General features: G+C 42.1%; 1 protein-coding gene across 2 annotated transcripts in view; it reads left to right on the forward strand.

The window, feature by feature from the left end:
* The first annotated feature begins 2,202 nt into the window (after nucleotides 1-2,202).
* Nucleotides 2,203-24,018, forward strand: part of EIF4G3 (eukaryotic translation initiation factor 4 gamma 3) — a 353,112-nt gene continuing 331,296 nt past the window's right edge. For both annotated transcript variants that reach the window (XM_045164652.1, XM_045164651.1), the window contains exons 1-2: nucleotides 2,203-2,345; nucleotides 2,703-2,892. The gene's annotated coding sequence lies outside the window, so the exon portion shown is untranslated. The remainder of the gene's footprint in view (nucleotides 2,346-2,702; nucleotides 2,893-24,018) is intronic.

A 24,018-nucleotide genomic window follows, 5' to 3' on the forward strand; every position in this document is an offset into this window, starting at 1 on the left:
TTTTTCCATGTCCAGTTCTAACTTCTTGACCTGCATACAGATTTCTCAGGAGGCTGGTCGGGTGGTCTGGTATTCCCATCTCTTTAAGAGTTTTCCACAGTTTGTTGTGATTCACACAAAGGTTTTGGCATAGTCAATAAAGCAGAGGTAGATTCACCCTGTAAATAGGAAACCAAAATTTTTCCTGGGAACAGGTTTTCATTGGGAGAAGGAAGTCTGAGATCTGGAACACAGAAGGAGAACCTGGGGAAGGGCAGGACCAGTTGGGAATTTTTCCTGGAGCTGATTGTGCTTGAAGAAGACCAGAAAATCCAATCCCAGGTAAACAGGTGTTACAACTCCAAATGATTCCAGAATGTGAAGTAGCTCCTGACTTTCAGTCTGGAGATGATGGATGGATGATATTCCTTCTTCACTACAGTAGGAGCTGTGAAACTCTTCCCAGAAAGATGCCGTGGAGGTATACCCTTCTTCCAGATGCTTTTTATTCAGAGGGAGCTTTTAGGGTTCCCAGGGACTGCCAAGAATTAAGCACCCACTGTGTGTAGAGCTTCATGTGAATTGAAAAAGAAAAAAAAAAAAGGCAGTATGGAACAGTATAGCAGGAGTTAGAACCCACCTCTGATTCCAATTTTGTGTCTGCCAATTACACTCTCCATGTGACCTTGGGAAAGTATCTTGTCCACTTTTTTTTTTTTTAATGATTTTATCTTCATTTATTTATTTTTGGTTGTGCTGGGTCTTTGTTGCTGAGCAGGCTTTTCTCCAGTCGTGGTGAGCTGGGCTCCTCTCTAGCCGATGTGCAGGGGCTTTTCATTGCGGTGGCTTCTCTTGTGGAGAACCGGCTTTAGGGCATTCCGGCACACGGGCTTGGGAGTTGCAGCTCCTGGGCTCTAGAGCACAGGCTCAATAAGTTGTGGCACATGGGCTTAGTTGCTCCACCATCTCTGGGATCTTCCTGCACCAGGGATTAAACCGGTGTCTCCTGTATCGGCAGGCGGATTCTTTCCCTCTGAGCCACCAGGGCAGTCTCCTCTTGTGGGTTTTGAGCCTGGCTTTTCTCAGCTCCTGCTTTTGGGCGGTGGTATTGAGCCTCCCTGAGCCTCAGTCTCTTCCTTTGTGAAATGATTATCCCTATTTCACTGGACGGTGTGAGACAGTAAATGCTCAGCGCCTGGGAACCATTATTACCTGGCTTGCTCCCTGATCTCTGCAGTTCCTTTCCCCTTAATGTTCCCGTGCTTAGACAAGACCCCTAGTGCGGGGTGGGGATGGTTTGTGGGCAGGGAGTGTGTGTGGGGGTGTGTTCGTGAGTCATGCTGAGGAGAAAAGGAGTTTATCAAGTGTCACAGGGCACTGGGGAGCCGACCTCCTGCTGACGGTTAAAGGGCGCTCGGGTCCTGAGGCAGGCCTGAGAAGAATCCGTGCACAGATCTCTAAGTTAGGGCTGCCGATTAGATAAGGCGGTCGGGTGAGGTCCCCGGGCCACTTGGGAGGCGGCCAGGTTCCTTCAGACGAAGGTGGATTTCAGATCCTGGTTTGGCTCTGTTCTTTCTCGGCTGGGTGACCTTGGGCCGGTCCCTTTCCCTCTCCTCGCCTCAGCGCGCTCTGGAGACCGGGGCTCCTCATCCCACTCCCTTCTCTGAGCGAGGGCGAAATGTCGACACAATGGACGGTGATGCGTTACAGGCCGGCGAGAGCTCTGTGTGATGCAGATAGAGGGGCACGCGGCGCCTTCCTCTCCAGCGATTTCTCTCTGGTGAAGCGCTTCCGACCTCCGTGACCTGGGTTTCTCTCCTCAGTGTCTCCCGCCCCCCGCGGACAGGGCTCTGCGGACCGCAGGGCTCCACGGCCGTTACCATTGTTCTTCGCGGCTGGGCGACAGGGGAGGGCTCTCACAGACCAGACCTCGCCTTTGGTCTCTCCCTCCGCCCGGTACCCCCCGGCCGCAGCGCGCCAGGGAAGCCGCCCCCCGCGCCCCTCCCCCGACTCCTCGCCGATCTTTCCCGAGGAAGCGAGTCCGCCCCAGAGAGCTCCCGAACGGCGGCCGAAGACGCCCCCGAGCGTTTCCGAAGAATCCCGATCGCTCCCAGTCTCCGGAAAGAGCCGAAGGGGCTTCCCACCCTCGGCCTCCCGAGCCACTCCGAAAAGGCCCGAAGTTTTCCGAGCGGCCGTCCTGCCGGACTGCTGGAGGCGGCCGCAGCGCCATGTTGGATGCTCTGCTCGTTGAGGGAAGAAAATCCGCCGGCATCGCCTGAGCCCCGCTACCGAGAAGGGCGCCGCTTCCCCCGGGGAGGGGGATAAAGACCCCCCGCCGCCGGCCCATGAGGATATTGCCGTGAAAGGTCCGGTCTCTCCGCCTCCTGCCCCCGCCGGGTCCGGCCCCCCCCCTGGGGTCGCGTTGTCACGGAGACCGGCAGCCGGTGGTGCTGGCCCGCGGGGCGGCTGCTGCTGCCGGCGGCGGCGGCGGCGGCGGCGGCGGCGGCGGCGGCGGCGGGCGTGTGTGACCGGCCCGGGCCCCCTCCTCCTCCTCCTCCCAGCCTCCCCCCGGCCCCCTGCTCCCGCCGCCTCCCCGGGTCTGCCCCCATCCCGCCCCCCCGCTGCCCCCGGCCCCTGCACCCCGGCGCGCCCGGTCCCGCTCTGGGGGGGTTGGTGGCTTCGCTTTGCCATGAGTTTACCGCAGAAACCGGCTCTGAAATCAGGCTCAGCGGCTGCAGCAGGAACCGGACCCGGCACCGGAGCAGCGGCGGCGGCGGCGGCGGCGGCGGCAGCGGTACCGCCTCCTCACCCGGCGGCGGCGGCGGCGGCGGCAGCGGCGGCGGCGGCGGCGGCAGCAGCGGCGGCCCCTCCTCACCCGAACATCAGGGCCCTCCAGACCCAGGCGCCCCAACAGTATCCTTTTCACCTTCCTGCCAGCCCTTCGGCTCGCTTCGCCGTGGACCAGGGTTGGGGGTGTCGGGGACTGTGGCCCCTCCGGGGACTCTCCTGCCCGCAGCAGCTGCCCAGCCGCGGGCAGGGACGCTTCTCCTCCAGCCCACGCACCCGGCCTGGCGCCGGAGCTTTTGGGGGTGCCCTGGCAGCAGCACTGCGGGGGTTGGGGAGCCCCCCCTCCCCCGACCCTTTGCACTACTGTGCAGACTAGCTCCATCGGCCTTGCTTCTGCAGCCCTTCCCTTTTGGAGCCGGGGCGGGGTGGGAGACACCGTTTCCCCCCTCTCGCTTCTTCTCCCCTCCTAAACCCGACCCCCGCCCCCCTTTTTATTAGGCCGAATTTGCTTGTGCCTGTGACCAGCCCCGCAGGGAAGGCTTTTTCTCTGATTGTTGTAAGGACGACACCCTCCTTCTTGTCTCCCTTCAGCTCCCCCTGCAGCGGGGCATGGTGGGCTTCCTTGATTATCGTGGTTAATACATAATAAACTTTATTGGTAAATTTCCCGTGTGAAACTAAACTCAGCTCGTTCCAAAGGTAAGTTGGATTTTCAGTCTACGGTGAAATTTTGCAGAAAGCACTCCCTCTGGCTAGTGTTTTTTTTTTTTTTAGCGATTGGGAGAGTTGTGATGTGGTTTGTGGTGGAACGCGATCTAAGGAGGAAATGTTACGCCGGACGCTTCCCTGTCTTTGACCTTTTTAAAGGAAGAGGAAGTTAACTGACATTACCCATCACCCCCAAAAGTCTCACTTCTTGGAAGACTGGTGTTAAATGCTGAATATTTTTAAAGGGCTTGAATTTACTCTTCCTAGGCCTGATATCTGGAGGGTACCGTGACTCCTGGCTGAAAAGTCTAGTGTTGAATGTGTCTAATTTCATGTTATTTGCTCGACTGTAGAGTTTTTGGACAGCTTTGATTGAAAAGACTTGATGACGAGGTATTTTAGTTAAAAACCAGCGGGTGAAGGTAAAACGTTGAATTCATGAATTCCACGGAGAATTAGAAAGGCATTATTACCTACCTGAGAGTAACATTTCATCATACACCCCTCCCCCCAATCCGTTGTATTTATGTAAATCAATAAATAATTATTGGATGTTTAGATGTGTTGTGTTTTTGTATTTGTGTCATCATGCGTTTGACTTTTAGAGAGTAGGGTGTTGGAGCAAGCGAAACGAACTGCTGTGAGGTCCACAGGTTATTTCACAGTCTGTAGTTTGATTCTTGTCTGTATCCATTACTTTGAGAAGGGAAAGGTATCTCCCCTTGTGGAGTCGTCTCAGGCCATAGTTTTGGTTTCTGTCAAGTGCCATTTTCTCTGTGCTTTGAATATTGTTAGTCCACATTTTTTCAATCCAAGCAGTGTGGCGCAGGGTAAGATAAATTCCATTCCAGTGTGATGTGTGTACTGATTTCATAATGTTGAACTGCATGATTCTGTTCAGTTAAGAATTGCTCACTGATGAGACTGGTTAGTGATGCCTTACTGTTTGTTGCCCATGAAAAACCTGGTTAGTTTTGATCAGTGTCCCTAGTTGCTTTACTTTGGGGTGGAAGACTAGCTGATACTCCTACTTCAAGGTAGAATTCAGTATTGGATCTCTTAAAGGTATCTTCACTTAATGCTTTGTGAGTTTAAATTCCTTTTTAATTTCAGGGTTTTTTTGGTCTTGATTGCCCATACTTGGTTAGCGCTTTTGAAGTTTCTGTACTGTGCCACCAAGTAAATTATTCTTTACCTTCATCTTGGAGCTGTTTTGGAAATTAAACACATGAAAGGAGGCCTGTAGTTAGGTGTTCTTGACTACAAAGTGATGAGGACCAAGGTGCTGCATATGACAGTGCTTGGTGAGTTTAGTGGTATTATTTGGACACTAAGCATTTCGTGTGTGCTTTTTCAAGTGCATTTCACAAAGGAAGGACTTGTAAAAGCTGTGAGTTGGTTACAATATAAGAGAAGCTAGTAATACTGCAACAGTTTGTTAAAGGGGATAGATCTAAGATGTAATTTCCAATGGAAATCATTTTTATACTTAAATGTAGTAATATAGATTACTTGGTTTTATGTGGCTTTTTTTTTTTACTTTGCCTCATGTCAGTGAAGGAAGAATAAGTTTTCTTCTTAATGTATTTCACAGTTCTGTTATCTTTTATTTGCTTTACACATTGAAAGGTTACAATTGCTAAATCTGAAAGCTTGTAAGTAAATGAAGTATAGATTACAGATTTCATTAGAATGTGCCAGTGGTGAACCGTTATCCGTGGTAATGGGGAATTGGTTAAAAATGGATTGAGATAGAGTTAATTTTGCTTTTCTACACTGAGGGAGTGTGGGGATTTGTATCTGTTTGATAAAAGTGATTATCATATAAATTGATACACATAGAAGCATTGAGACTGGAGTGCAAAGTTGGAGTTGCCCTTTCTATGGCTTGATTAACTCTCCAGTTCCTCAGAATGTAGGGGTGCAGTTGTGTTTGAATTGAATTAATGAGTTTAGATAGCATTTTAAATCTGTAAAAATTTGAGGAGACTCATGTAACAAGATGTCTGTCCTTCATTTGTACGTAGTGTTCAAGTGGCAAATCAGAAATGCTAATTGGAGTTGAACCTGCTTAAGTAGTCATTGGTAAGGCGCAGCAGGCTCCTAAGGCCCTGTCAGATAGAGGCCCTTGACTGCTGAGAGGCACAGGATAGGAGCTGTCCCAGGATGGATGGGCCATGGTGGAGGGTGGGTGGGGACGATGAGGATGAAAGAGGATAAACCCTGATACAGAAAGTGCTAATGGCAAGGGAGAAATATGCTTAAGAGTTTCTATAACGTAATCCAGTGTGAATAGTTTATGAAATTGGCACTTGGGGATCCTTGCCTGGAGATTTGCTCACTTTACCTTCCCAGTGGGAGGTTCCAGAAGGCTGTACTGAGAATCTCCATGCTGATTCTTAACCTTTTCTGGGTAACAAACAACTTTAACATTTTGATAAAACCTTGTAGACCTTCTCCAGAGAAAATTGTACATGCATAGAAAATCTTGCTAACATTTTTCAGGGAGTTCTTGGGTCTCCATTAAAAGCCTAGTTCTTTAGATGGAAATTGCTCACCCTTGAGATAATTGAAGATAAATGAGTTTGAATTCAGGTGCTCAAGTAGTTCTGACTTAAACAGAACAATTTTGCAGTCTGTTATGAATACTCAGTGTTCTATTTATATGGAAAGGCTTCAGGATGTAATTTCTCTCAGGGCTGCTGACACTTCTGGGGAGTCTAGTTACTGTTTAGGGGGAGTTGGTTTGGTTAAGAAAATCAGAGCAGTAGGTTTTTTAAAGAAACTTAATTTGGTAAAGGCCTGTGTGACCCCCAAATGACTTGTGTCCTAAGCTCTTTTGTCTTAGATATGACATACATTAAAAGCAAATATTCTCTTTATTTTCGGTACTGTAGTTTTCCCTTTTTTGCATTCTCTGTTGATTTTCAGTTTTATAGGCTGAAACCAGTAACATCTGCTTTCTTCTTTTTTTCCTCTATCAAAGCTAAATCTGAGTGATACAATGGCATTTATTTATAGAGTGCCTACTGTTCTAGGAGCTGTATATATATGATTTTATTTAATTTGCACAAGAACTCTAATATTCTCTGTTTTACTGATGAGGAAACTGAAGTTCGGAGAATTTAAGTAACGTTCTCAAGGTCATCTGTCTAGTAGGTAGTGAACTGTGGTTCAGACTGTTGTCCTAAGGCTTACGGATGTCCTTTCTATCTGCTGGGCTACTTCTTACCAAGTGTGTGTGTGGGAGTGATGGAAGCGAGGATGCCCTCCCGTATTTTATAGCTGGAGGAAGTCTGCGTAAAGTAAAGGATCTCTGTGGAGTAATCTAAAGTGCAGTGATGCTGTACCATGTTTTAATTAGCTCATAGCTACATACTGCTAGACAAGTAGGTTATCTTTACCTCATTGAGCCTTAAAGCAGAGGAATAGGCCTGCCACATTTGATTCAGTGCGTGTTTCTGCTTGTTCACATGTTACCAAGGGATCTCTCAAAATACCTGTATAACTAGCAACTAGAACTGTGTAGCTTATGCAATGGCCAGTAGTCTGTTTACTCTTAAGCCCCACCATCAACAAAGATGGATTTGTGTTTTGAGACACAGATCTCCCTCCTCTTCTCGGGAGGGAGATAAAGACAGAGATAAAGAAGGAACAAAGTTAGATGGCTGATTCGCATCAGCTCTCACCTCTGCTGCTGCTACGCCCTGTACTAGGCTCATTGGTATTTTCCGTCAAACTCGGAGAACTTAAATTACCTAAGGACTGATAAGTTGCTTTTTCACATTGGGGTTTCTGATAAGATTTTTACAGAAAGATCTGCTAAAAAATGTTTTTGAAAACCGTGTTTTACATCAGAATAGGGTTGCCACCTTTTTAGCTGTTTATATTGGTGCTTTAAGTGGCAAGTTTAAAAATTGTTCATCCAGTACCTACTGTGTGCCCACTTAGTGCTAGGTCTCGGGTTGAAGTCTTTGGCCTCAAAGAACTTGGTCCACACAGGCAAGCCAGCAGAATACCATGAGGCAAGTACGATTACTGTGCTGTAAGGGCCTAGCCTGGGGGGGAGGAGGAATTAGGGCTTCATACAAGAAATCCCGAGCTAAATTAGAAGGCTGAGTAAGAATTACCCAAGGTTTAGAGAGCTTTCTCCTCTGCCAGCTAACTTTTCCCAATTCCTTTGCTGTTGCTGCTGCATAGAATGTTAGTACTAAATGGATTTCAGGCATGTTTCAGGTTTTTAGCAGTGGCAGAGAAGCTAGAAAGACATACCAGAGAACATGGCAGTCAAAACACAGTTGCTATAGATTGAAAATATCTTCTACATCATAATATGAGAATATGAGAAGATACATTCATGTTAATATATCGGATCCTGATTTCTGTGGTTGGTTCTTTCCTAGTCTCCTTCCCAGTCATCCTATAATAATATCCCCTGCCCTTCTGATACTAGACTGGCTTGGAAGCAGTACCTGCTGGCCTCAAAATATAAGTAGATTTCACTTGGTGTATTGAGACGGTCAGCTGTTAGGGAGTTTAAAAAAAAAAATCAGGATTTGAGTTTGGCTTTTCCATTTTAATGTGTTATCTTGGACTGGTCGTGTAACTGCTTTGGGCATCAGTTTCCCTTTCTCTAAAATGAAGAGGTTAGACGAGTTTACTAAGTGATCCTCTTGAATTGTAGTGGCTTTTAATTCTGAAGATTATGGTTTGAGGATCTGTTTTGTTCTTGCAAGTAGTTGGGAAGGATTTATAGAGACCTATTAACGGTTTCTTAGTCTGTTTGATGGTCAGTGACACGTTTCTGTGGCGACTTAACTGATACTAGAGGCATTCTAACATGGACCACAGGGAAGGCAGCTTGCTCATAGAAGCCGCCTCTGGTTTTTGTCTTGTTAATGTTAGATTTAGCCAAACAGATTGAAATACTTCTGTGACTTTAGTAGTGAAGACTTTATTGTCTGTGGTGGGATGACTTGAGGCTATAAATAAGGTTTTCATGTCGGATGCTGCCTTGCTCTGGGGGATGACCCAGCTAGTTCATTATGAGGTATGAGGGAGAAAGTAAGTACTGAAATAAACGCCGGTGGTGAGGAACGATCTCTATTTTTACTTTAGGAATGATGCTTTGAGTTAATATAATAGGAAATGAAGTATTTCCTGATTATTAGGCAGGCGCCTGAGTTCAGGCAGTGAATAAACTGCAGCTGGAATTTACATGGATGAAATATTGCAGGATCCTGAGATACTTCTGAATTCTCAGTTGGTTCCTAGTTCTTTGGCTTGCTGCCAGTCAGAAGGAGTTTTTCGCTTTCCTATACCCTTAGCTGAAATTTGAGATGGTTTGAGCTATGTAAAGAAATTTGTCAGTTTTTATAATCTTTATTAACTAGTAGTTGTTCTGTACTTTTTTGAGCCCTGTGTGGGTGTTCCCTGACTCTTCTGAGACATTAAGTTTTATCTACAGAGAATTTAAACTCCTTAAAGGCAGAGATTTTTGTTGTTTTTGTTCACTCTGTTGAGTTGCCAGCACCTATAACAGTGCTTGGCAGGTAGTCGGAAGTCTGTAAATGTTTGTTGAATGAAGTGTTAAGTTAGAGTCTAGGAATCAGTTTAAGGTAAGTTTTGAGATAATATAGATGACATCACAACAATTCTGGTACTCAAAGCTGCCCTAAAATTGTTTGCACTGATGTGTAATGGAATTGAAAATAGTTCATAATTTCCTTTGAGATGGCATAAGCATTGACCCAGTTTGCAAAGCTGTCTAAAGTGGCTGGATTGCATTTGAAGTATAGATACTGAGAATTAGAGTTTATATAAAGGCCAAGGAGAAAAAAACATAGTCAAACATTACTGTTAAATTTTTTGTTTTATACTTTTAATAATAATACATCAATTCAGAAAGGTTAAAAAATATAGAAAAGTTAAAGTCAACCATAATCTTAGTGTATAAAGATGCCCACTGTTTAACATTTTGGTATATTTTTTGTCCTTTTTTCTATGGACTTTAATGAACTTAAAATGTGCCCTTTTTTGTAACATAGGGTCAAATTACATAGTTTTGTATCTTGCTTATTTTGTTGCTTAACTATCTGTTAACAGAAACTACTTTTTGAATAGTTTTATTCTTCATCAATTTGGAATGAACCATTTTCGTTGCTTTGGAAAGGTTTTCTTGAGAATATTGTTTCACCTTTGGCTTGTAGCTCAGAAGTTATGACTACCCATTAGAAAGAGGAGGGCTGAAACCTTTATCAATAAGTCAGACATTTTTGAGTTATTGTGCCTATAATATTTTGCATTATTTATAACATTAAATATATTGATATAACTTCATAGGGGCTTCCCTGGTGGTTCAGAGGTAAAGAATCTGCCTGCCAATGCAAAAGACATGGGTTTGATCCCTGGATTGAGAAGATCCCCTGGAGTAGGAAATAGCAGCCCACTCCAGTATTCTTGTCTGGGAAATCCCACAGACAGAGGAGCCTGATGGGTATAGTCCATGGGGTCACAAAAGACTCTGACACAACTTAGCGACTAAACAACATAACTTCACAGATTTCCCCCCCTACAGTTATTTGCATTTAAAAAGTTATTCCTTTGAATCCATCTTCATCCATATATTTAAACATACTTTAAAAAGTTGTGAACAGGTGTTATTTTCTAGTTAGGAATTGTATACATGTGTATATGTATACCCGATTTTCAGAAAATGTTGATATTTATATGGAGTGATTAGAGGGAAGATAAGACTGCGTGAGCTCTCACGGAGGGCTCAGAAAATAAGATCAAAGCATCGGAACAACGAGAATTTTGGGATGACAAGGTGGGAACAACACTCCATCACAGTAGAAATAAGTACAGCCAGTTTTGAGCCAGTACAGTCTTTTTTACATTGAAAATGGAAAGAACTGAAACTTGTAGATAGGATGGAGGAATGTTAAGAAAGAAAGGGTGAGATGACTCCCAACTCTTTTTTTGGCCCTAGAAAAGAGCATATAAGACATAGAATTTGAACTGTAAGATGAATTTTTTAAAAATTGAAAAGAGTTTAAGATTACAGTCAGGGTTTGGTTGGGCAGAGAGGAAAGGATTGTGGTGAGTGGGTCATCTGCATGACAAAGATTTGGGCTTGAAATAAGCATGGTGTATGCTGGATTATTGCTTCCCTGGTGGCTCGAGTGGTAAAGAATCTGCCTGCCAATGCAGGGGATGTGGGTTTGATCCCTGAGTCAGGAAGATCCCCTGGAGAAGGAAATGGCAACCTACTCCCATGTTCTTCCATGGGAAATCACATGGATAGAAGAGCCTGGTGGGCCACAGTCTGTGGGGTCACAAAAGAGTCAGACATAGCAATAACATGCTGGATTGTTAGGGTCTTGATCAGTATGCTTGGAGTGGAGGATTCTTGTGGATGGGTGCAGATTCTAGAGGACTTTGCATGAATAAAAGAAAAGGTTAGACGTCGTTTGTATAAAGCATTGCTTTTTTTGGTGGTGGAGGGGCACAGTGTTGTTGAGATATAATTTGCCTATACCATACAAGCCACCCATTTAGAGTGGACAGTTCAGTGGTTTTTAATTTATTCACATCATTCTACAACCATCACTGCAGTAAATTTTAGAATCTTTTCATTACTCTCCAGAGAATTCATTAGAATTTCCAGTACCCCGCCCTGCCCCGCTGCCAACCATAGGCAAGTACTATTAGCCTACAGAAATTTGTATAATGGAATAATATAATAAGTGGTCTTTTGTGAGTGATTTCTCTCTGCGTAATTTTTTCATGGTTCAACTATGTTCAAGCATGTTTTAGAACCTTTTTTTAAATTGTTGGAGAATATTCCAGCCATCATGTTTTCTTCCTCTGTTGATGGACATTTGGGTGGTTGAAACATTTACTGTTATATATAATTATGAGTGTTTTTGTGTGGATGCATCTTTTGATTTTTCTTGAGTAGATACCTAAGACTACAGTTGTTGGGTTTTATGAGGTAGCTCCATGTTTAACATCTTGAGGAACTGCCAAACTTTTCTAGAGTGACTAGCATTTTATATTCCTACCAGCAAAATATGAAGATTCCAGTACTTGTCATGTTATGTCTTTTTGATTATAGGTTCTAGTGGGTATAAAGTAGTATTTCATTGTGGTTTTGATTTGCTTTTTCTTGATGACTAATGATATTGTGCATATTTTTTGTGGACTTATTGCACATTTGTCTTTGGAGAAATGTCTGTTCAAATCCTTTGCCCACTTTTTAACTTAGTTGTCTTTTTATGATTGAGTTGTAAGAGTTCTTTATATAATCTGGATACAAGTCCCTTTTCAGATACAACATTTACAATGATTTTTTCCCCATTCAGTGGGTTGGTCACCTTGTTTCACTTTTTTTTTTTTTTTTTGTTTCACTTTTTACTTTCTTGATCATATCCTTTGAAGCCCCAAAGCTCTTAATTTTGATGAAGCCAAATTTACCTGTTTCTCTCTTGTCACCTGTGCTTTTGTGTTGTGTCTAAGAAGGCTTTGCCCAATTCAGGGTCATGAAGATTTACATCTTTGTTTCCTTCTAAGTTTATAATTTTAGTTTCTATACTTAGGTCTCTGATCCATTCTGAATTTGTATGTATGATGTTAAGTAAGGGTCTAAGTTTATTCTGCATTTGTATATCCAGTTGTTTCAGTACTATTTGTTTAAAAGACTGTTTTGTCATTGAATTGTCTTGGCACCCTGTCAAAAACCAGCTGCATTTCTTTTTTATTTATTGGAAAACTGATGATGAAAACAGTAGTTTTGAAGATTTATTTGGTTGAGGTATGCAAGTTGAAATAAGGAACAGGAAAGATTAGGAGAGAAGGAATGGCATCACAGAACTACTTGAAAAGCTTTTGTAATCCATTAAATGTTTGAGATTTGGTGAGATGTGCTCATTTTTTATGGCTTATTAAATAAACAGACTTTGACCATTTCTACCTTTTGTATAATGCCTGAAACTATTCAAAAGGAGATTTTGCCTCCTTCTGTTATTAAGGTAAATTCCTATTAGGCAGTGATAAGTTTGTAAGAAAGTATGGGCATTTGACTACTTTGCTGTCTTGTCAAGAATTGAAATTGTTAGTTAAAAATTATTGGGTTATTGTATTTCACATAGAATGTTAGTTCTACCTAATGTTTTTATGTAATTTTCAAGTTAAATTTGATGATTTATTTATATCCTCAGGCTATCCTAATGTATATATTATTATAAAGAAACAAAATAGAGAAATAACAGCTATCCTCTGTCTAGTAGGATTTTGTTTTTTTAACTGTTTAGGAAAAGACCACATTAAAGAAGAAACTCTATAACCTTTCAGGTCTGATGAAAACAGGGTTTATTTGCTTTGGATGAAGATTTTTCACACAGTTTCTTTAGTGACTTGAAATATTACAGTGTGGGAATGGGGTTGTTGATTTTTAAAGATTGTATTTATTTCCCTTGTGACTCAGCTGGTAAAGAATCCACCTGCAATGCAGGAGACCTGGGTTCAGTCCCTGGGTCGGGAAGATCCCCTGGAGAAGGGAGAGGCTACCCACTCCAGTATTCTGGCCTGGAGAATTCCATGGACTGTACAGTCCATGGGGTCTCAAAGAGCTGGACACAACTGAGCAACTTTCACTTTCACTTAGCTTAGCTCTTACTAAATATGCAAAGGAAGTAGGTCTTAATTACCCTATGTGGAATTTTGAGGACATCGATAGGCTAATATGTCATATTCAGCTGATAACTTCTAATATTATGTTGTTGATCTTTTGCGGAACTAATAGAATTTGGAACCAGCCCAACTGTCTGAGGTAACTGCTGTTTGACAAGCAGACAGCAGAGTACCTGACCTTAGCTCATTACCCTTTATGCTGTGCCTGGGTGAGTGTGCTTGAATGTGGTACATTTTAGGCAAGGCAGTGAGAGCTGAATGCTGTTCTGGAAAGTCAGTGATTTCATTCTTGACCTTCTTTAAAAAATCATAATTAAAAAAATCTAAGCATGTAAATATGCAGTAGCTTATTTTCACATTACATAAATCTCCTTTGGGGGTCTCCTGATCTAACTTTCTGGCCCCTCCCTCAGGGGCATTTGTTCAGGGGCTAAGGGAGATGAGGGTGACTTACCTAAGCATCCGGTTTATGCCAGCTCAGACTAACTTGATAGCTTTAATAACATGCACACTTTGACCTACTAGTGGGGTAACCAAAGGTCCTTTTCCTCCTGTCATGGTTCTGGTTTGCATGGTAAATTATATGGTCATCCTACCCAGTCATGGGCTTCCCTTGTGGCTCAGCTGTTAAAGAATCTGCCTGCAATGCGGGAGACCTGGGTTTGATCCCTGAGTCGGGAAGATCCCCTGGAGAAGGGAAAGGCTACCCACTCCAGTATTCTGGCCTGGAGAATCCCATGGACTGTAAGAGTGCATGGGGTCACAAAGAGTTGGACCCGACTAAGCGACTTGCACTCGCTCACTTACCCAGTAACGATTATGTGGCTTAGAAAATTAAGTGTTTATGTTATTTCTAAGTATGTTGCTAAAATGCTTTTGAGGCAGCAAAACCTTTTATATCGATTGGTGCAGTAGTTTGTATTTGATGTTATAGTTATTGTAGAGGTCATTGGCACCAGCATGTGAACTAAGTAGGAACAAAGTATCATCAGCTCGCTAAATAAAAAGATTGACTTGACTTGACTAAATTTAGACTTGGAGAAAACCTGCCAAAATAGTAGGGTGTGTCCCCTTCTGTCTCTCACCTCCTTCCCCTACAGTTACCGTCCTCCCTAACCAGGTAAAGTGGTCAAGAATAGGAAGTTAGCACTGATAAAGTGTTTTCAGCTAAGCTACAGACCTTAATAGAATTTTTTACCAATTTTTCCACTATCCTTTTTCTGTTCCAGGATCGCACACTGCATTTAGTTACTGTTTTTGCTTAGTTTCCTCTAATCTATATTGTTTCTCTGTTTTTCTTATCTTTCATGACTGATGCCTTTGATGGTTACCAATCAGATATTTTGTAGAATGTCTCTCAGTTTGGATTTATTTGATGTCTTCTCGTGATCAGAAGGAGGTTATGAATTTTGATAAGGATACCACAGTGCACCCTTTCCTAGTGTATCATATCAAGAAGTTCACCTTGTCAATATGGAATGGTCAGTATGAAATGGTTACTTGGTTAGATTGATCTTTCTGCTGTGGAGGTACAGTCTCACCCTTATAGTAAGTATCTTGTGGAAGACTTAGCAAATGCTGGTTCTCTTCAGACTTTGGCCCACTAATCTTAGTAACTGGTGGATATTACATGCAACATTTATTAAGTTTGTGGATGCTTAATTGCGACTTTCTAATTCTCTCTTCCCTTCTACATGTATTAATTGTAATTCTGCTGTGAGGAAGAGCTCTCCTCCATTTATTATTATATATTCTATTATATATTTATATGATCACTGAGTCATGGATATGTATTATCATTATATGTTTTATTGCTCAGATTATTCCAACTTTGGCCATAAGGAGTTCATTCAGATTGGCGCCTGTGTTTTTCCACCCAGCTAGCAACCTTTTTTTTTTTGGCTGTGCTGTGCATCTTGTGGTATCTTAGTTCCCCACCAGGAAATTGATCCCAGGCCCCTGCCAGCGAAAGTACAGAGTCCTGCCCACTGGACTGCCAGGGAATTCACCCTCCCTCTGCCCCCTTTTAAAAGCATTTCTTTACTTTCTGGCAGCACAAGATGTTTCAGGTTCATATTGTATTTTCCCTGCCTCAGTGCTGCAGTCAGCCGCTTCTCCAGGAAATCCTGAGTCGTCTTCCTGGAGAATGTTGTTGGTGACCAAGCTGTAGGCCTAGTTGGGTTCAGTGTTAGTAGCATGTCTTTAACCCACTCCAGTGTTCTTGCCTGGAGAATCCCGGGGACGGGGGAGCCTGGTGGGCTGCCCTCTATGGGGTCACATAGAATCGGTCACGACTGATGCGATTTAGCAGCAGCAGCGGCAGCAGCATGTCTTTGCTTCTAGGCCCTTTCAGCAGACAGCATTGGGGAACATATGTATACTGACCCCCTTACACACACATTATCTGTGTTTCCGTGTTTATATATGCATTCGAGTCCACCTTAGCGGCACCCGGTTTGTTTTAACATTCCCCTTTCCCTTGTTTATTAAATAGAGAAACCTGGCTCTCCATATCTATAATCTTCTCACTTCATTGTACACATAAAAGAGTTTGAGAATTCCTAACGCTTTTCTTCTACTTTTGGTTTTGATTGTTTGTTTTGAGTATGTGAAACATTACTCTGGTTCCAAGAGTCAGAATTATATTAAAAAAGAGAGATGAAAAATACAGAGAAGTATTACTCCTCCTATTTATGCTGCCCAGTGTCTGGTTTCCCCTTCTTTTTTTTAAACTAATCTTCCGTCTCTCTTTTCTTTTTCATTTATTTTTGACTGTACTGGGTCTTCATGGCCTCGTCGGGCTCTCTCTGGTGGCGGTGGTTGAGGGCTGCCCTCCAGTTGTGGTGGAAGCGCTTCTCATCGCAGTGCTTCTCTTGCTGCAGAGCACAGGCTCTAGGGCTTGAAGGCTTCAGCTGTTGTGTCTTAGGGGCTCCAGCGCATGAGTGGCTGTGGCACATGGGCTTAATTGCTCCATGGCATGTGGAATCTTCCTGGACTAGGGGTCAAACCTGTGTCCCCTGCTTTGGCAGGAGGTATCTTAACCACTGGACCACCAAGGAAGTCCTGTTTCCCCCTTCTTTTCCACCTATACTTGGAGGTAACCTATTTCTTAATTTCTAGTTTATCTTTGCTGTATTTCTTTTACACAAATGAGTAGATACCTGTGTATTTTCTTTTATCTCTTTTCTTACATGAAGATAGCCATGTTGTCATGGTAAATCCCATAATCTCCTTGAGTTCCAGTTTTCTCATCTGTAAAATGAGGAAAATCTTACCTCTCTCCTTCTCAAAGGGTTTTGATACTGATTGAGATAATGAACGAGAAAATGCTTTCTAAACTTTGTGATGGCCTTTATAAGGCAACAAGTAGGGTTAGTGGTTTCTGTCCAGGGAAAGGACTTGACTTATTTGACCTTGTAACACAGTATCAGAAGCTTTTGTTACTGTGAAACAGTTTGGGAATTAAAACAAAGTGTTTTTGTTATTCTAGTGTTTCAGTATTCATTATTTTTTTTTACCAATTTTCAGTATGGCTTTGGGTCATCACAGTGTGTCCTGTGTAATTATTTAGTTTTATATTTGAGCTTGACAAGCATCTGAATTCCCCAGCAGTCATGTTTTTAATTTATATTAAAACTTGGTCAGATTTTAAAAGTATTCCTTCTATTAGCAGAGTAGTTAAAAAAAGGAAATGTGTACAGCTTTTTGTTATTGTTCTTGTCTTGTTTCACTCCCAGAGATGTGAATTTGAATTTGAAGGGCTTTTTATGTTTACATTCTATTGGGAACTGCAGGTCCAGTGTCTTTACTTCACATCTGACAATTTGATTTAGTCAGAAGATGTATGTATTTCACATTCTTTGAGTTTGCCTAAGAGTAAATTCTTTTGATGAGATTTGAAGTCAGAGATGTACTCTAGTTACCCCTGTAGAACTCATGGACAAACCACCTGCCTTGTTTTTTATTGTTAAATTTTGAATGCTAGGTCTGGTGAATTGTTTTACTTGAAGGAGCTTAACTGAAATAGAAATTTAGTCATTGAATGTTTCAGTTTATATGCACTTTTAAAATAATAATCCCCTTTCTTCACGTAACCATATATTCATCACAGTGTCTAGGTACAAAAAGTAAGTCTCCACATGCTTTTAGTGAAATTAAGGCTTTGGTCTATTCATAATAGTGCTGTGTATGAAAATGCCTGTCAGTGATAAGGACAGTTGTGAGAAGCTGCCAACTGGCAGGTGGCGGAATAGCCTTCACAAATGTACTGCTGGTCACTCTTCCTAGTTTTTCTCAGAGTATTTGGAGAGACAAGTCATTTTTCTTTTGTATTCCAGAAACATGTTTGTGAAAGTAGCTTAGTTGCTGCAGCAGAAGGCTCCACTCAGTGGAAGAGGGCACCTGGTGATGGCAAGGTTAGGGTGCTCAGGGAAGAAGGAAAGAGCCAACGGGATCTGGAGAAGAGCCCGAGATGTAGAATGGAGAAGGGAAGTATTTATCACTGTTTTGATACCATAAATTAAGCTAACAGTCCCTGAAGCTTAGTAGGCACAACAATTATTATTAAGTGAACAAGGAGCAAGTTTTATTAAATAATAGTATGTGCTAGCTGGTGAAGGAGATATAAAACAAACCCGAGGTTTGTGCTCTTTGCCTCTTACATACTCTAGTCAAACAGTTAAAAATTTAAGCTGCTTTCTGAATGGAGGTAAGGAGATCAGAGGCCTGAAGATGGCTGAGGACTAGAGGAATAGGAAGCAGGACTTGGGTAGGCAGAAGGGGAAGGACATTTTGGGAGGAATGGCAGAAGACAGTTGGGGGAGGATGCATTTATAGCAGATAGGAAATGGTGCATGTTGTGTTTGGGGTAGTCAGAGAGCTGGTTGATTGAAATGGAAGACAGTGAATGTGCAGTGTAACAAACAATCTGTACTTTTATCCTGTAGCAGGTGAAGGTTTTTGGAAGACTATTAACATGTTTGGTCATTCAATTTAGTTCAATTCAGTAGCTCAGTCGTGTCCTACTCTTTGCTACCCCATGAATCACAGCACACTACACCTCCCTGTCCATCACCAACCCCTGGAGTTTACCCAAACTCATGTCCATCGAGTCGGTGATGCCATCCAGCCATCTTATCCTCTGTCGTCTCTTTCTCCTCCTGCTCCCAATCCCTCCCAGCATCAGAGTCTTTTCCAATGAGTCAACTCTTCACATGAGGTGGCCAAAATATTGGAGTTTCAGCTTTAGCATCAATCCTTCCAATGAACACCCAGGACTGATCTCCTTTAGAATGGACTAGTTGGATCTCCTTGCAGTCCAAGGGACTCTCAAGAGTCTTCTCCAACAGCACAGTTCAAAAGCACCAATTCTTCAGCACTCAGCCTTCTTTATAGTCCAACTCTTACATCCATACATGACTATTGGAAAAACCATAGCCTTGACTAGACAGACCTTTGTTGGCAAGGTAATGTCTCTGCTTTTAAATATGCTATCTAGGTTGGTCATAACTTTCCTTCCAAGGAGTAAGCATCTTTTAATTTCATGGCTGCAATCACCATCTGCAGTGATTTTGGAGCCCAAAAAAATAAAGTCTGACACTGTTTCCACTGTTTCCCATGAAGTGATGGCACCAGATGCCGTGATCTTAGTTTTCTGAATGCTGAGCTTTAAGGCAACTTTTTCACTCTCCTCTTTCACTTTCATCAAGAGGCTTTTTAGTTCCTCTTCACTTTCTGCCATAAGGGTGGTGTCATCTGCATATCTGAGGTTATTGATATTTCTCCCAGCAATCTTGATTCCAGCTTGTACTTCTTCCAGTCCAGCGTTTCTCATGATGTACTCTGCATAGAAGTACATCATGTAAGCAGGTGACAATATACAGCCTTGACGTACTCCTTTTCCTATTTGGAACCAGTCTGTTGTTCCATGTCCAGTTCTAACTGTTGCTTCCTGACCTGCTTATAGGTTTCTCAAGAGGCAGGTCAGGTGGTCTGTTACAAGAAGGTGAAGATTGTACTGAATGGGTTGAGATAATCAGGAGGCATGGAGATTGTATGCTGGGTCCATTAAAGATTTTTCCAGGGTTTTTCTGCTGTACATCCAGTCTAGAGGGAAGTGAAAAGGAAAGGATGATCATATCATCCTTTTTTTTTTTTTTTCAATAATAGAACTATTTTATTAAACATATGAACGTACTTATTTTGTACAACATGCATTTCGTTCTTTCCTCTGCCCCAGGAAGCCAGCGCTCTAGAACCCCATGTTTATAAAAACACACTTTGGCAGCTACTATGACAAGGTGAAAAAAGTGCAATTCCGAAAGTAACAACACGTAACCAAAGTGGGGAACAAAAAAAGGCAGAGGTGAGTGGGCCCAGTGCTGCTTATCTTCTCTCAAGAGGAAACAATTTAAGAATAGAAACTCTTGAGCATTGTTTAAGTAGTACTGCCCAGCTCTCAGTAGCATCTCTCTTTCAATTCCGTTTATCTTGATGTTGTAACTAACTAATCTGTTACTTCTTTAAGAAATTCTGCCCTGGTTTATATCCTTTTCAGTGGCCCATATCCCTTTGAGCTTCAAAAACACAGAAGTCGCTCAGTCATGTCCAACTCTTTGCGACCCCATGGATTGTAGCCCACCAGGCTCCTCGGTCCATGGGATTTTCCAGGCATGAATACTGGAGTGGGTTGCCGTTTCCTTCTCCTCATCCTTTTTTTTGTCTGCAGTTTTTTGCAAGCACTGAGGAGGGGATCACTTGACTTAAGAGGGTAGGGTGGGAGAGAGCTTGGGAGGAATGAGGGAAGAGGCTTGCTGGAGAAAGGGATATTTCTAAACTTAAGCTGGAAGGATGAATGAGCCATATGAAGGATAATGGTAGGACAAGGAGTATTTCAGCCAGGCATCAGCACGTGGAGAGACTCAGGACAGGGATAAATGGCTTGTTTATCATTGCTGAGACAACAGTTGGGAGGGGAGAAGTGGATAATCAGAGGCCGCAGAAAAGGCCATATATGCCATGCTAGTGGTGGTGGTCTAGTCGCTAAGTGGTGTCCAACTCTTTGCGGCCCTGTGGACTGTAGCACGTTAGGCTTCTCTGTCTGGATTTCACCCAGGTGACCGCGAGGAGCCATCAGAGCTGTAAGCTGGGGAATGATGTGGCCAGATTGTGTTTTAGAAGGGTCATTCTGGAAGGTTGTTAGGAGGGAGGACCCGATTACCCAAGTTTAGTAAACAGTTAAAATCCAAGGTTGGTAATGTGAGTTACAATTTTTACTTGGGACTTTTAAGATAGATTGTATATGCTTTTCCTAAGGATGATTTTCAGTTTGTTTACTTTTTTTGTCTGCAGTTTTTCAGATTTATGAACTATATATAGATAGGTTTGTTCAAGAGGCTTGGAGCTAGGCAAATTTCCAGGGTTGTTCCCCAACCTGCACTTAAAGATCACTTGTACTTCATTTTAAAAAACATGTATTGTTATAGTTCTAATTTAAGTTTCACGCTTTGTTTACAGTTAGTGCATGGTTAGTAACAGGTTCATAGCAGATAGCTTGTCAGTTTATAGTTTAAAAGCCATATTGTCTTGGTACTTAAGTAAAGGCTTTTCTTTACTTAATAGTGAAAGTACCTGCTGGCTAGCTAACAGGGCATCTTTTGTCATAGATACATATATGTATTGCATATATCTATATTTCCTTGTTAGTTCAGCTCGGAATTTGAAATATTAGGTTAATTTGACTGCCTTAGAAATGAAAAGGAAATTATTATGGTGTAACGCCTAGATGGGACTTCCCAGGTGGCTCAGTGGTAAAGAATCCACCTGCCAGTGCAGGAGAAAAGGAACACGTCGGTTTGATTCCTGCGTCAGGAAGATCTGCTGAACGAGGAAATGGCAACCCACTCCAGTATTTTGGTCACAAGCAGTTGGACATGGCTGAGCGACTGAGTGTGTGCACACACACACATGTACGCACACAATGCCTGGATAAGCCATTGGATGTGAAACCAGAAAGCAGTTAGGAGTTGTTTCAGTCCAGTACTTTATTGGAAATCACAAGTTTGAAAAATATACTTGGAAGGGATCTTTCTTACGACAGAAAGATTCTTAAAGGTGAAACACCTTTGATTCTGAGAAGCGAAACTGAGTTGAACCAGAACTGGAGACGGTAATTCCGTTGAGTTTCAGGTTATTTGGCTTCTCTGACTTTCAAAAAAGATTAGTAATTCATATTTTATTCACTTGTTTTCAGTTCCTTTGAATAAGCACTGAACAGTGCTCTAGTTAACTATATTATGTGGTTTAAAAAAATCCTCTTATTTTTCTTATTGGAAGCACATTTTCTTATGTTTGAACGTGTATCACAGTAGTAGTCTAATGGGTTATTGCAATCAGAGACACACTCCTAGTTGCAAGAATGGTTTTGGAATGCTCTTTTAGACACACATTATTTTTGCTTTGAGAAAAGAGATTGTTCACTGTGCTTTAGGAGCTGGTAGCTAAGTCTGATGCTTCTTAGCCCTTAACTAAGGAAAATGGAGCTTGGACAATAGGTGGTTTTATAGGCCTGTGAGACCCAACAGCATGTTCAGCAGTGTAAACAATGGCAGCTGTCTTTTGCTGGCTTGTCTGTTGTTCGAAGTGCAATGAAACTGCTTCTCACAAATGGCTTCACCTGCTGACTCATCTTCCAGCCCCTAAACAACCATAGGGTCCAGCATTATTTAATGCTGGGATTGAGAATAAAAAGAATCCAAGTCTTAGAATGTGAGGGTAGGAATGGATCATGGAAATCTTTTAACTCAGCCCCTTCTCAGAGGGGCTCAACTATTAGAAAGAGAGGTCAAGATGGCGGATGCCATATTTAATAGTTATAAGAATTAGTAATACTGCTATTCAGAGTGCCATTAGGATCTTCTTGAATGATTGAGGACTCTTTTCTGTATAGAAATCCTTGAGATGTTTTTTAACTTTTTAAAAAAAAATAACACTTTATTCTGAAAGTGCCTGTAAGTCACTGGTACAGGGGCCGCACATGTTTAGTTCCTGCTGTATACAGTAGGAGGACTGTGGGGAGAAGTAAAATGAAAGATGGACATTGTGAAAAACTTCCAATGGAATTAGAAAATAGATATGAGAAAGGAGTGGGAAATATTTAGGAGTCAACTTATTAATGAGTGAATACTGACTGTGTGAAAGAAGCTTTTATAAATTTATGTGAGCTCTTAGAGCGGTGGATGCAAAAAAATCTGTTGCGGAAGTGAAAACTCCCCATATATTTTAATTCTAAAGATTGGAAACTATGTTCCAAGAAGCTGACTCAAAATTTCCCCAGAAAACAGTGAAAACCAATAACTTAAAATGGGGGTTCTCAGATTTTTTTTCTCCCCTGTACATTGTTAAATATTATTGAGGACATTTTTAAATATTTTTGAGGACCTCAGAGAGCTTTTCTTATGTGGGCTATGTCTGTTGATATTTGTAATATTAGACAATAAAGAAAAATTAAAAATAACCACTTAAAAAAAAAAGACAAATCCATTATGGGTTAACTTAGTTTGAAAAATGAAAAATAACCATTTTTCAAAACAAAAATTAAAAGAGTAGCATTTTATATTTTTGCAAATCTGTTTATAGTGGAATAAAATGTAACTATTATCTGCTTCTGCATTCATTCTGCTATACAGCGTTTTGTTTGAAGGAGCTTGGAAAGGAGTATTTTAGTGTCTTTCTCAGATAATTGTGGATATTCTTTATTATTATAAGGAAACTTGACAGTGGTAGTTTCTTAAAGGTTAATTTCAGTTTGGAACCTGAAACCATGTCCATGAACTTTTGATGCACTTAAATCCATTGGTTTATATTGTACTTTGAATGGATCTTTTACCCAAGCGTGATTTTGTAACATCATGCATTGGTTGTCTGGAAGACAGTTCAGTTCAGTAAGTTATGCAGATTTTTCAAATGTTGATGTATTTCATTATACAGTATTTGGGAAGCTTTTGAGCTCATGGTGATAGATACCAACTCAGCTGTGACTTGTGAAGTGTGGAAGGGTTATTGAAATTGCATTAGAAACCAGTCTTTGGGTTGTAGGGAAATGGATTTCATTTTCATGAAGAAGCTTCGTGTTGATGGCCCTGAAAATGAGGCATTTTATTATCCTTGTTCCTTTTCCTGGTGTTAGCAGGTTTGACTCATTCATTTAGGGAATACAGAACTGGAAATAGTTGCCCTTTTCAAATAGATTTGTTAACCTGGAGGAGTTTCTGTGATGGAATGTGCAGGTGTACTTCTGAGCGTTGCTGCTCTAGATGTTTAGTTTCCTGTCAGTTAAAGATCTGGAAGTCTTTAGGATCTCTTATAAGCCTTTTTATTTCCCCTCCTCAAACAGGTCCATTTAGAGTCCTGGGTCCTGGATCGGTTCTTTTTTTTTTTTAAAGTTATGTCTAATGCCACAACTAGAATTTCTTTGAAACCTTCATTTATTTTATTTTATTTATTTTTAGCTGTTGCTGGGTCCTCGTTGCTGCGTGGGCTTTCTCTGATTGTGGTGAGTGGGGCCTACCCTGGTTGCGGTGTGCGGGCTTCTCATTGCAGCGGCTTCTCTCATTGCGGAGCACAGGCTCTGGGGCATGTGGGCTTCAGTAGTTGTGGCTCCCGGGCTCTAGAGCACAGGAGTTGCGGCACACGAGCTTTGTTGCTCCTTGGCATGTGAGATCTTCCCAGATCAGGGATCGAACCCGTGTCTTCACATTGACAAGTGGGTGTTTTACCGCTGAGCCACCAGGGAAGCCCCTGGATCAGTTTTACCTCACAGAATTGCTTTTATTTCTTCCCAGGCTCTGCCAC

This window comes from Bubalus bubalis, chromosome 2, assembly GCF_019923935.1.
Source record: "Bubalus bubalis isolate 160015118507 breed Murrah chromosome 2, NDDB_SH_1, whole genome shotgun sequence".
In the NCBI taxonomy this organism is placed as follows: Eukaryota; Metazoa; Chordata; class Mammalia; order Artiodactyla; family Bovidae; genus Bubalus; species Bubalus bubalis.